This window comes from Lissotriton helveticus, chromosome 3_1 (genome assembly GCF_964261635.1).
Source record: "Lissotriton helveticus chromosome 3_1, aLisHel1.1, whole genome shotgun sequence".
In the NCBI taxonomy this organism is placed as follows: domain Eukaryota; kingdom Metazoa; phylum Chordata; class Amphibia; order Caudata; family Salamandridae; genus Lissotriton; species Lissotriton helveticus.
Window position 1 is genome coordinate 844,485,031 of NC_136061.1, and position 12,639 is coordinate 844,497,669.

Sequence of the window (12,639 nt, forward strand, 5' to 3'; positions counted from 1 at the left end):
TTTAAAAAATGCCCGCCCCCTTTAGCAATAACGAAACCAGATCAAAAACGAAACCTGCCGTGGGGCGGGACTTCCGTCTTCGGGAGCCCGCGCCCACGGAGTGCCTGAACAGAAAAGCAGTGCTGGTGACACGGGGCTCCCATGCCCGAGGGAGAGCCCCGCGGAGGCTGCAGAGTCCGGCGATGCGGTGAGTGGGGTTGATCGGGGGTCGTCTTTATGTGGGGGGGGTCGTCTTTATGTTGGGGGGGATTGTCTGTGTGTGTACTCTCGTGTGTGGGCGGCGGCGGCGGGGGCGGGGGGGCTGGGGAGGTGTGGTGTGTGTCTGTATGTGTGCGCTCGTGTGTGTGTTGTGTGTGCCTGCCTGCGTGTGCATGTGTTGTGGACAGCCTGCCGGAATGTGTGTGTGTGTGCGTGCCTGCCTGTGCGCGTGTGTGTGTGTGTGTGTGTGTGTGCCTGCGTGCATGTGCACGCGTGTGTGTGTCTGCGTGCGTGCCTGTTCACCAACGCGAAAGCGTGCGCGTTCACGCACCCAAATCCAGCCAAATCGGCAACAGAGGCGCGTAACACCCTCCTGTCCCTAATTCCCCCGAGACGGCTGACTAAAGTTGTCGAACTGGAGCATCCTATCGGATGCAACTCCAGATCGACCTAAAAAAGGAACCGGAGCGTGGGATGAAATCCCCTGTGAATGGGTATGCTACTACCTGCAGACTGAGCACTGCTCCTGCCACTGACTTTACCAAGTGATCAGACCCAACCACTGGGTCAGAGCAAGCTGCTCTCTCCAGCATCCACTGATATTCATATTCTCTTACCTCTCCCAGGTGCAGTTGCTTATAACGCGGAAAATGCACTATTTTAGTCCTTTTCTATCTCCCTAATAAACCGGGCAGGCAGGACTCACAGTGACCGTGTTTAATCAATCAGTCAATCAAATCACTTTATTTCAGTTACAGAAAGGTGCCTTAAAGGAACATAAAAATAAAACAAATGCAAACCCAGATCCTAAAAACAAACATTTGACAGAGCCTTGTACATTACAGTCGGGGCTAACAAAACTAATTCACATGAATGAATGAATGAATGAAGTGGGATTTATGCATGCGCACTTAGCCCGGTGGGCGTCAAGGCGCCTAACTCAATATCTAGCAGAAAACACCAGGTGACAGGAGCTTACTGATAAGCCTTAATGAAACACCAAGTTTTAAGAGCTTTCCTAAAGAGATCCAATGAGGGCTGTGATTTGATCTCCAGAGGAAGTGTGTTCCATAATTGGGGTGCCAAGATGGAGAAGGCCTTACTCCCCCATCTAACCTTCCTAGAGCGCGGGACTACCAGTTGGTTTAGCTCTAGAGAGCGTAGACATCTGCTCGGGACATACCGAGTGAGCAGGGATCCAAGAGCGTCGGCAGGGCCAGCCATGAGGGAGGCAGAGGAGTTTAAAAGACACTCTGAAGGTGATAGGGAGCCAGTGGAGACTCTTCCTTGCCATGGTGGCAGAAGACAGCCATGGCAGGGCCAACACAAATCGCGCTGCCGCATTCTGCACAACCTGTAAACGCTGCAGAAGGCCCTTGTTGGCCCCGGCGTAGAGTGAGTTGCAGTAATCAAGCCTTGAGCCAACAAGAGCAATCACAATCTGCTAGCGTGCCTGTGGGGAAAGATAGTGAAGGATTCTTTTAAGGGTCCTGATGACACCCCAACAGGTGGACACAGTCCTGTTAACCTGAAGCTCCATAGAGAGTAAGGTGTCGAAGATGACGCCTAGATTCCTGGCAGATTGTGTGGGAGTGGGGCAGATGCCTAAAGATGAAGGCCACCACTCACCTGACCACATGTCCTGGTCTTTGCCAAAGACCAGGACCTCTGTTTTGTCACCGTTCAACTTTAGGGAGTTGAGAATCATCCACTCTGCAACGAGTTGCATGCAGGACCTAAAGTTGGACGCGGTAGTACTCACAGAGTGGGTCAGGGACACCATAATCTGCGTGTCGTCGGCGTACGACACCACCTCCATCCCCTGAGATCTTACTAGTCTCACAAGGGGGGCCACGTAGATATTAAACAGGGTCGGACTCAATGCCGACCCCTGTGGCACCCCACATTGCAGAGACTTAGCAGGGGAGAGGAAATCTCCAAGCATCACACGCTGCTCTCTCTGCTGTAAAAAAGAGTTCAGGAACAGGGTAGATCTACCTGCACTGTCCTCTTCCCTCTTGAATTCTTCACCTAATCTAGAGGGTTTACCTTCCATCTCTCAAGCCGCCGCAATCGAGACTTGGCTTGTTGGAGGCTGTGACAAGGTAGCCCCATTTCGCCGGATATCAATCCGAAGACCTAAGGAGTCCAATCGATGGTTCAGCGACGACTTAAAGGAAAGAAAGTTGACTCTCAGGCAGGCCGAGAGACAATGGAGACGGCATTATTGCCCCTTATTAAAAACTCACTATACGACTCTACTGAGTGATTATAAAAGGGCCATATTAGGTGCCAAAACTGCATATTTTTCAGCCAAAATATTGGTGGCAGAAAATCAACCTAGGGAGATCTTCTCCATTGTCCACGACTTGGCCTATTCTGATAGGGCCACTCTGAAACCCCTCCCCACCCAGTCCCTCTGTGATTCTTTAAACTTATATTTTCTGTAAAAAATCAGCAACATTAAAGCCAACATTCCCCTTCCCTCCCCTACTTTTGTTGAGCCTCACCTCCCGGTTATCCATGGTTGTCTTTCTTCTATTCCCCGGCTTACTGAAGAAGTGTTCCTGGCAATACTTCCAAAAGTAAAGTCTGGATCTCCGGCAGATACCTGCCCAGCTCACATTTTAAAACAAATGTATACTACTTGTCCCAATCCGCCTATCTCCTTCCTCAATAGCTCGCTGGCTCAGGGTGTGGTAATTCCAGCTCTTAAATCTGCCACCATAGTGCCCATCCTGAAGAAGCCTGGTGCGGATCCTTCCGCTCCAGCTAATTACCGCCCCATCTCTCTCTTGCCCTATTTGGGCAAGGTGTTGGAGCGACATGTAACATCGGTCCTTAGTGCCCATGTAGAAGCCAATGGAGTCCTAGCATCTCGCCAGGCAGGCTTTCGACCTAGGCACTCCACCGAGTCCGTCGTGGTGTCGGTCCTGAACAACCTCAGGGAGGGTATGGACCAAAACAACTACCAGGCCCTGGTACTCCTCGATCTCTCCGCCGCCTTGGACACGGTTGATCATACCATCTTACTTTCCCGTGTCGGAGCGGCGGGAGTCGGGGGCTCAGCCCTGGTTTGGCTATCATCCTTCCTGAGGGACCGCACCCAGGCGTTCCGGTTGGGGGACTTTTCAGCCACACAACTCAAGGTCACTTGTGGTGTTCCCCAGGGCTCTTCTCTATCCCCTCTTTTGTTCAATCTCTATATCTATCCTCTGATCTTTGCTCTTCAACAACTGGAGGTCACCGTTTATAATTATGCGGATGACCTCCAGCTTACCTTTTCCCTCTCTCCTTCCTCCCATTCTATTTCTAACTTTCAGACTATTATGATTTTCATCAGGGACTGGATGGACCACAACCATCTGAAGTTGAACCCTGATAAAACAGAACTGGTCCTTACGGGTGGTCCCTCCAGTCCCTGGAACTCTTTATTCTGGCCTTCTTCCTTAGGATCCCCTTCCACTCCCTCTTCCTCAGTTAAAACTTTGGGCGTCAAGATCAATAATCAACTTGATCTTCATTCACAAATTAATTCTGTTGTCTCTTCTTGCTTTCTTGTTCTCCGAACTATTCGCTCTGTTTCTCGTTTCTTTTCCTCCCCTGCACTTAAACTAATCATGTCAGCTCTGGTGATCTCCCGGCTGGATTACACTAACGCGCTATACAACGGCATACCGGCGTATAGTTTGCGGAAGCTCCAGCTGGTTCAAAACCAGGCGGCCAGATTGGTGTATGGTCTGCCTCGTTCCAATCACTCCACCCCCTTACTGAAGGCATTACATTGGTTACCAGTTAGGGAGCGATCCCTTTTTAAAACTGGCTGCATGGTCTTCCAGGCGCGCCAGGGTACGGCTCCTGCCTTCATTTCTTCCTTGTTAAAGGAGTATACCCCTGTTCGGGAACTTCGATCATCCTCCCAATCTCTTCTCCATGTACCCCGCTACCGACGCAAGAAATGGGGCGGAACTAACTTCTCAATTTTGGCACCATCCTTTTGGAACTCCCTTCCCGATCACTTACGTCTAGCTAGACATTATTCCCTCTTTCGAAAAGACCTCAAGACTTTTTTGTTTACCCAGGCTTTTCCCAATGTTTTCTGACTTTAAATTCCCCTTCACTGGCTTGTTGATCTCACTGTCAAACTAGCTTTCATAAGCGCCAAGAAACCGCATGGTGTATGTTGCGCTATACAAATATTTTAAATTCAAATTCAAATTCAGGAGACTGAGGGCCGACCCTGTTACCCCTGCCTCCCTTAACCTGGATGTTAAAGTAGAGGGAGACAGGGTGTCGAATGCATGAAGATACCACCACTGTTCGGCCATATACCAGTAAGACAGGCACATCAATTTCTGTCATTCTTGCCTAAGCCCTGGTTACAGAAAAAATTCTTAAATTCGAATAACAGAAAAGTTATAGTAAGCAAGCCATAGAGGAAGCCACATACTCAACCAGCTCACACAATTCATTAGGGATTAATTGCCACCATTTTTTTTACAAAACCGAAAATATCGAAAGCTCCGCCTGAAATGTTTCAGCCCATTTAGGTCTCTGCGTAGGGGAGACCTAAGATCCAATGATTTCCTTCTATTTTGGGCACATTTTAGAAAGGCACAAATGTTGATACAGTTGGATTGTAGAATGTATTTGCTGCTGATGGTCTAAAGCTAGTCTGGAACTTCTGATTACATGCAAATTAATAATAGGCATTACATTTTTTTTTTTAAAACAAGTTAAAAATGGGCTGAAAAAGGTCAATGGCAGCATCCTTTGTGGGGAGGATTCATCACAGGGGCATATTACATCTTTAGATGTGTCAAATTGACCAAGGGGAAACCTGAGATGCCACCTCACAAATCCAAACCAAAACCTGGTTCATAATAGTCTATCCCAGGCCCCATCGATCCATACTAAACATGGTTCCAGGTTTAACAAACTGCAAGTCCAAATACTCCCCAACAGTTGGTTGACTTAATTCTAATTCCTCCCTGCTAGTTTTCATCCTAGACTTATCCAGGTCAAGTCAGTTTTAGTTACAGAATTTGGGTTAGTAAAAATGGCTGGCCTTCCCAGCTTCACCAGTTCCTGTGGAGAGGCTCACAAGATATAACTCAACCTAATGGATTGTCCTCTAATCCTCCTCTCTTCGTTTCCTTCCTCCGAATTCCGTATTTTCTTCGCTCTCAAGACCAATTTGCATCTCAACCTTATGAACTTTTGTTGCTTCGTTCCATTTAAAAGAGGCAGTTCTGTTGTTGCTGATGCCTTTTATTAGTTGTTGTCACTGCATTCTAGAACAACTAGGTTTCAATCGGATGGATTATAGAGCGTTCTCGGGTACCCCCTCAAGGGGGTTGTTTCCAACCTGATGGAGAGTTACACCTTCAACAATAAGTCTATGATGAACTGAAGAGAAGATGGGCCTAGGATTCCCCCATGGCCGTCACCTACCCAGCCGGACCTTGGACAAACTTTCCCTTCGTCTCTCCACTATATCTATACACTACCCCTTTTGCCCTCACCCCCTTTCCATTCCTCACCCCATTTCCCTTTTCTTCTATGCTCCTAAAAAGTTTTTTCAGGTATCTTTTGTAACTATTTTCCCCTCGTTTCTACGTCCTGTCTTCCTCCTACCCCTTTACCCTATCCCCTTACCCTTCCTACTCCATTCACCTTGTCCCCTATGTTCTTTAAATGCTTTTCTTGATACTTATGTAACTTTTAACTGATGTAATTTGCAACATTATTGTCCCTCATGTAAAGCGCTCTGATTCCATCAGGTCTAGCCAGCGCTATATAATAACTCATTAATTACATTTGTTCCCATTTAGTACTCTTTCTCCCTTTGTCTACCTCCCTAGCTCCTAGCTCCTATCCACTCTCCCTTGAATCTCTCACCTTGCCTGCTAGTCTGCCTAGCCCCCTGTCCTTTGTGCCCTTTGACTAAGCACTCCTACTCCCCTTGTTGGGGAAAGATCCAATATTTATACTCCGGAGTCTCAGCGTAACCGCTGAGAGAGTCCACTGCGCCAAGGGAGCCACTCTCAGCTGAGGTATGGTATGGCACCCCTTGCCAAAGCACTCCCTCTCCCCTTTTTGGGGAAGGATCCAGTATGTAGGCTTTGGAGTCTCAGAGACCCCTCTGAGAGAGTCCACTGCATAAAGGGAGCCTCCCGCAACAGAGATAGGGAAGTGATACCACTTCCCCTGGAATCACAGGTTACTGGACTTTGGACATTGCTTTGACTCGTCTACCGGTTTGTGTCCCTGTCGCCTTTCCCCTCCTCTTTTCATGCGATGTCCTTCACCCTCCCCTCCTCTTTCTCGCCTTCATTACCTGTCTACTTCCCCAGCTCCTTCCCCACTCCCCTGAATCTTTCCCCCTTTTGTATGTGTGCTTATTGTTTATCTTGACCTTACAAGTAACTATGTTTCCATGCTCTAATAACTGTGTAACCTTTGTAACTATGTAACCTGTAACTATGATCTGATGCGCATGTAAAGCGCTCTGATACCTCCGGGTCTAGCCAGCGCTATATAAAACCTTTTAAAAAAATAAAAAAATAAAAAATATGAGGCATGGCATGCGCATATCTCTCTTCAAGCACCCCCCCCTAACTGTATGACTCGCGTATGTGAAGGGCATGGATACGGTGCCAGAGAGGTCACGGATTTGTGTACTGTAAAGATCATCAACGCATTAACCAATGGCACTCGAACATGTTGTAGAAATTAGCAATAAACGTGTTTGAGAACACAGACTGAAAGACATATCCGACCCTCTTCTTGCACAGCAGAGTCTGTGCGGCAGAGATTGCAGCAATCTGTGGTGAACAGGGAAGGAAAAGTTGAGTTTTGTAACACTGGTTTCACATTTAAAAAACAAAATCTGTTTATTTTACAACCCTGTCTCTTGAGTTTACTTTCGCTTTCTGTCCCTCCGAAACTTGCTCTTTCTGTCACTCGAATCACGCCTCTTTTTAGGTTTCGGCCTGGCCGTAGCACTGCAAAGCAGTGCTCCGCCCAGGACGAAATCTTATGTCCTACAGTATGGGGCTTCGTCCCGCCTCTGTCTTCCATTGGCTAGCTCCATAAATGGAGGCTAGCCATTGGAAGAGATTGGCTGTCAGTCACTATTTCCCCGTCGGAACGCGATTCGGGGGCGTTTCCGTGTCTTTTTTTAAGTCCCGCCCTCTCCTCTTCCCATTGGCTGGAATTTTACCTTCCAGCCAATGGGAAGGGGAGAGCACGAAAAACACGCCCTGAATCTGCCGGCCCGGGACACCCACGTGACGTCATTCCCCGCTAATGTACTTTGAGCTTTATAATTACCGAGCATGTTTGTCAGAAGGGAACAACTCTTGTTTTAAATTGTGTTTAATTCAAGCAACAAAAAAAGCAGCAGCAGAAGCTCCGCTGCTTGTTTGAAGAAGTAGCTACTCCGTAAGTATAATTTATACAGCGCTTCAAACGCCTGCTGGGGACACACAAATACTCCAGGTTTTCATCTGGTTCCTGGGCGTCTTTCGGTGCATGATGGATTGGAACATCCGGCTCTCTGCCGGACGAGGGAAGCACCAATACATCCCCGGGCAGCACCACCTGTCCCACCATCTCCTTTACCAGTGCCGCCATGCCTGTGCTAGAGAGGTCAGAAATCGCACACTTCTCGATTGAATGTGCCAGCACTCCTCGCCATGCTACTACAGGAACCAGTGTTACAAAAGTGCAGCATGCTTTCTCGGTGAACGCTGGTTCGCCGTCCTCTCCCCTCCCTCGCCACAGTGATTATAATCCGAAGGCTTCAGCTGTTCGCACCCTTGCACTCGCCGCCGCATAATTCAGCTGCAGCCCAAGCGCAACATCCGGCTCTCGGCCGGACGAGGGAAGCACCAATACATCCCCGGGCAGCACCACCTGTCCCACCATCTCCTTTACCAGTGCCGCCATGCCTGTGCTAGAGAGGTCAGAAATCGCACACTTCTCGATTGAATGTGCCAGCACTCAGCGCCATGCTACTACGAACCAGCGTTACAAACGTGCAGCATGCTAAATCTGTATGTGAAAAGCTTTGTGTCTGAGCTACTGATCGCCTGCATGTTTTTACGAGGACGTTTGCATTGGCATCTTGTTAAATATTTCATTCAATGCAAATGTAACCATTTATTAATTTAGGCACAAACATATTTTTTTAGTTCAATCAATTTTTATTGAAGTAAAGAGAACTGTAATGTAATGTAATTGTTATGTTCAGGTGCAAGACGCACAGACGGAATACTCTTAGTCTGCCATGGCTCACCTTCCCTGCCAGGCTCCCCTCATCCCTGCTCCGTCAATCCTCACAGACCCCCCTCCCCCACACCCCGTGCTTCCGTGTCACCTCTCCTCCCCCCCTTATGCCCCCTCACGCCCTCAGCCAAGGAAGCAACAGGTACAGCCCCTCACAGGGACGGGAACTAGCCCCCCGTACTGCCCCCGCCAGCACTGGGGAACCCGTCTATCCCCGCAGAGGTGCCCGCGACCCTACCCAAGCAGGAGACCCCGCCAGGAGTCACAAGACCCCCCCACCCTTAACCCTCTAAGTCGCCTTCCCACCGAACCCCCAACAGGTAGCAGGGAGATCCCTCGGCGGGGCCGCTCTCCTACGGGAGACACCACTGGAATCCATCAGCAGCACAGCGGGAGAGCCGGCACCCATCCCGCCCCCCCCACAGCCCCCACCCCAGAGTCTGCCATGGCTCACCTTCCCTGCCAGGCTCCCCTCATCCCTGCTCTGTCAATCCTCACATACCCCCCCAACCCCCCCACCGCGCGCGCCTCCGCGTCACCTCTCCTCCCCCCCCCCTTATGTCCCCTCCCGCCCTCGGTACTGTGGCCTGCGGGTGTTAGCCAATGTACTTTTAGTGTCTTTCCCTCTCCGGTGCCGCCTGTGGGTGAGCGGTTGTGTGTGGCTCTGGGTGTGGGTCTGTAGCTCTGGGTGTGTGTTTGTATGCAGAAACGGATGTGTGTGTGTGTGTGTAAGTGTGTGCCTGCGTGCCGCTGTATGTGTGTGCACATGGTGCATGTGTGAATGCAGGCTTTCTTACCATGACGTGACTCTGCATAAACGCATGGACGGCTGTGTGTGTGTCCCCATGGGTGTCTGTGTGAATGCGTTTTTTCTAACCATGGTGTGTGTGTGTGTGTGTGTGTCTGCATAACTGCATGGACGGCTATGTGTGTGTGCATGGGTGTATGTGTGAATGCATGCTTTCTTATCATGGTGTGAGTCTGCATAAACGTATGGACGGCTGTGTGTGTGCATGAGTGTATGCGTGAATGCATGCTTTCTTACCATGGTTTGAAGTATGCATAAATGCTTGTTTAGTCTATAATTCCAACAAGGCTGACTGCCATTTTTGAGAAGTAAACTAAAAAGCACTAACAAAGCCAATAACCCAGCACTCGCCTGTTAAAGGCAAGATCTATTGGCTTCGACAATGCTTGTTATTGGAAGGTTAAGAGAAGCCACGGAGGCCTTACCGACCTCTATGAAAGAAGTGGAGTTGTGAGACATACTCTGCACGCTCGGGGCAGAGAAGACGGAAAGGGAGCCTAGGATAAAGAGGACAGGCAAAAACTGCCCAAGCAGAGAGTACAGAGATAAAACTGAAAGCTCAGAGGAAAAGTCCGTCTGGTCACAAGGATTCCACCCCAAGTCACCGGTCATAATTTGCAGGGAGTGAGTCACCTGCCCCATGAGTTGCTTTGATTTTAGTTTCTAACTTCTTCTCTCAGATAAGAAGGCGCACCGCTGACGGCCAGTTCCTGACCTTTCCTCTCTACTGAGCCCACCTCTCTCGTGCTCGTAGCCCCACCCTTTCGTGTAGCTCCGCCTCAGACCATGTCAATAAATTTGCAGCCCGTTCTTCTGTCGCGCCAGTCTTCTGCCCTGGAACACCGGACTAGTCCTCGCGCGCCGCCCCCATGGAGATCAACTTCAGCGGCCGCAGAGCCTTGGTGACGGGGCTGGAAAAGGTCGGGGGGGGCACCTTCGAATACAGGAACTCATTTTTGGGTGGGGGTGAGGACTGAAGAGACGTATGAATTGCTGGGTGTTCTGCTTAGGATGACAGTCACGTGGATGATTGAGTTTTACGTTGCAGGATTCGGTAAGAACATAAGCACGTGATACTAAAATGTGGTCACGTGACTATCTATCGAAAATCATGCTTTTGTACTGTTACATGTTTCCGGTCTTATTTCTTTAGAAGTGAGGGTACCTTGATTAGGCTGGGAGGTGCTTGGCGGGCACGAGAGTATAGGGTCGCTGTGTCTTGCGATCGTCACTGCAGGATGTTAATTATTCATAGTTGGCAACTGTCTGGCCCCACGACGAATGTGTCCTACGGCCAGTTAGATCGTTCAGCCGTCAGCAGTAAACATACTTTAGCTTTTGAGCATACATTTGCAATGTGAAACTATTCCTTCCAAATGCTTAATAGTGTGTGTAAAAACCAGGAATGGCTTAACCATGATGATTTAGGATTATGGTGCGAGTTTTGTATTGTGCCAGTGTTTGACGTTTGAACGCTTCACGTGTGACACATTATTGCACGTGGAAAATGTCTACAATGTTGCGGTCATCATTTTTTCTTAGTGTGAAGAAAGTATAGGGTAGTCAACGCAGTAATTACTGTAGTAAGTGAAATAATTACTGAAGTGATTGCACTTTACCTTGTTTATACTGGTATATTGTTCTTTTGTGGGATTAGTAGTGACCCCCTCATAAAGTTAGTGCCGCGCTGCCAAAAAATACTGCCCTGTCCAAGAGACCTAGGGCCTGAAGTTCTCACTCCTTCTTTATACCTACTTCATTTTTATGTTTCGCCTGGCGTCCACTGCGCAAGCGAAATCTTTTGTTCTTTAGTACGGGGCTTTAACCCGCCTCTGTCTTCCATTGGCTAGCTCCATAAATGGAGGCTAGCCATTGGAAGAGAGATGTGCCAGTAAATGTTGGAGCAGATTTGTAGGCGTTCCGGTGATTTTTCCTAGCTCCGCCCCTTTTAGAACGTCATGCGGCGGTGGGCGGTGGTTTATTTTTATTTTTTTAAAGGTTTGTTTTGGTCATTTCTCCGAAGATGGCGCCCGGGCAGTAGCTTCGTATTCGAACAGCTACCGACCCGTGTTCTAATATGGCTACAGAACCGGGTACACAAGGCAGTTTCACTGCGCAGATGCAACGGCAAGCCATGGGCTGGTGGGCTGTATCTCAAAGCTCTTAAAAATGGTGTTGCCTTTATTATTGCTCCCCGTTGTCACAGCGCCACTCGTCCGTTTGACATAGGAGCGTATTCGAACAGCTACCGACTCTTGTTCTAATATGGCTACAGAACGGGGTACACAAGGCAGTTTCACTGCGCAGATGCAATGGCAAGCCACAGGCTGGTGGGCTGTATCAAGAGGGGGTGATTGTGATCCATCATGGGGGACGCGGCATAGCCGCCAAAGCTGTCCACAACAGGAGAAGAAGCAGGGTCGGGAGGCGGTCACTGAGGCGTCGAGAACGCCGTGTTCGGACCAGCAGTTAGAAGGACGAACACAGACCATCCTTGCGTTGAAGCACAGACAGGCGACCATATCAAGTATATGTTAAGTACCCTGTTCAGCGAAATGCGCGTGCGCAGTTCAGAGAGCACTTCATGAATCCCCCCCTCCCGCTGTCCGTGTCTCCTGGATGTGCAGTGGATTGCATGCACACACACATGCCCTTGGCGACCCTGAGCAAGCATGCACCAGCTCCTTTTCCTCCCACGCGTCACGTCCCCTTACACCCATGTGACCCCACCCTCCCCTTGCAGGTTTCCATTTAACATGGAACCGTTGATTAGTAAGAGTGTGGCGCTTTACTAGTCTCGCTACCGGACACATCCCGGACCCTTGAAACACTACCTTGCAGGGCCTGATCGGATTTCTTCCCCGTCCTGCAGACATCGGCATCCCTGCTGCCGATTAGAACCTTCTCCTAGGTAAGCTTACGATGCCCCAGCCAGTACTTTCCCGTGTGCTTCTGCCATACGCGCTGGTAGTTACCCCGGGCCGTTTGTCATCCCTACTCCCAGATTGCAGTCCCGCTTCACATCAGCTGCCTCCTTTGATGTGGACTGGATCGAATCACTCGCCGCCCAGCCACCTCGGATTTACGCGCTACAGGTAACCTCTTGGCTGAGATTTACCTACCTTTTCACGCCGTGTTCCCCTGCGCCAACCCCTATTCCTTTCACCGCAGGCCCAGACTCATGGTTTCCTGCTCCGGCCCTCCCCGCACGGACTTCTCTGCCCCAGTGTCAGCAGTTACCCAATTGCTGTCCCAGGACACCCTGGTTTAATTTGTTTTTCCTTCTTGGCTCTATCTCTATTCATCATCCCTCCCCGACTCCTCCTGATTCTATAGAGCAC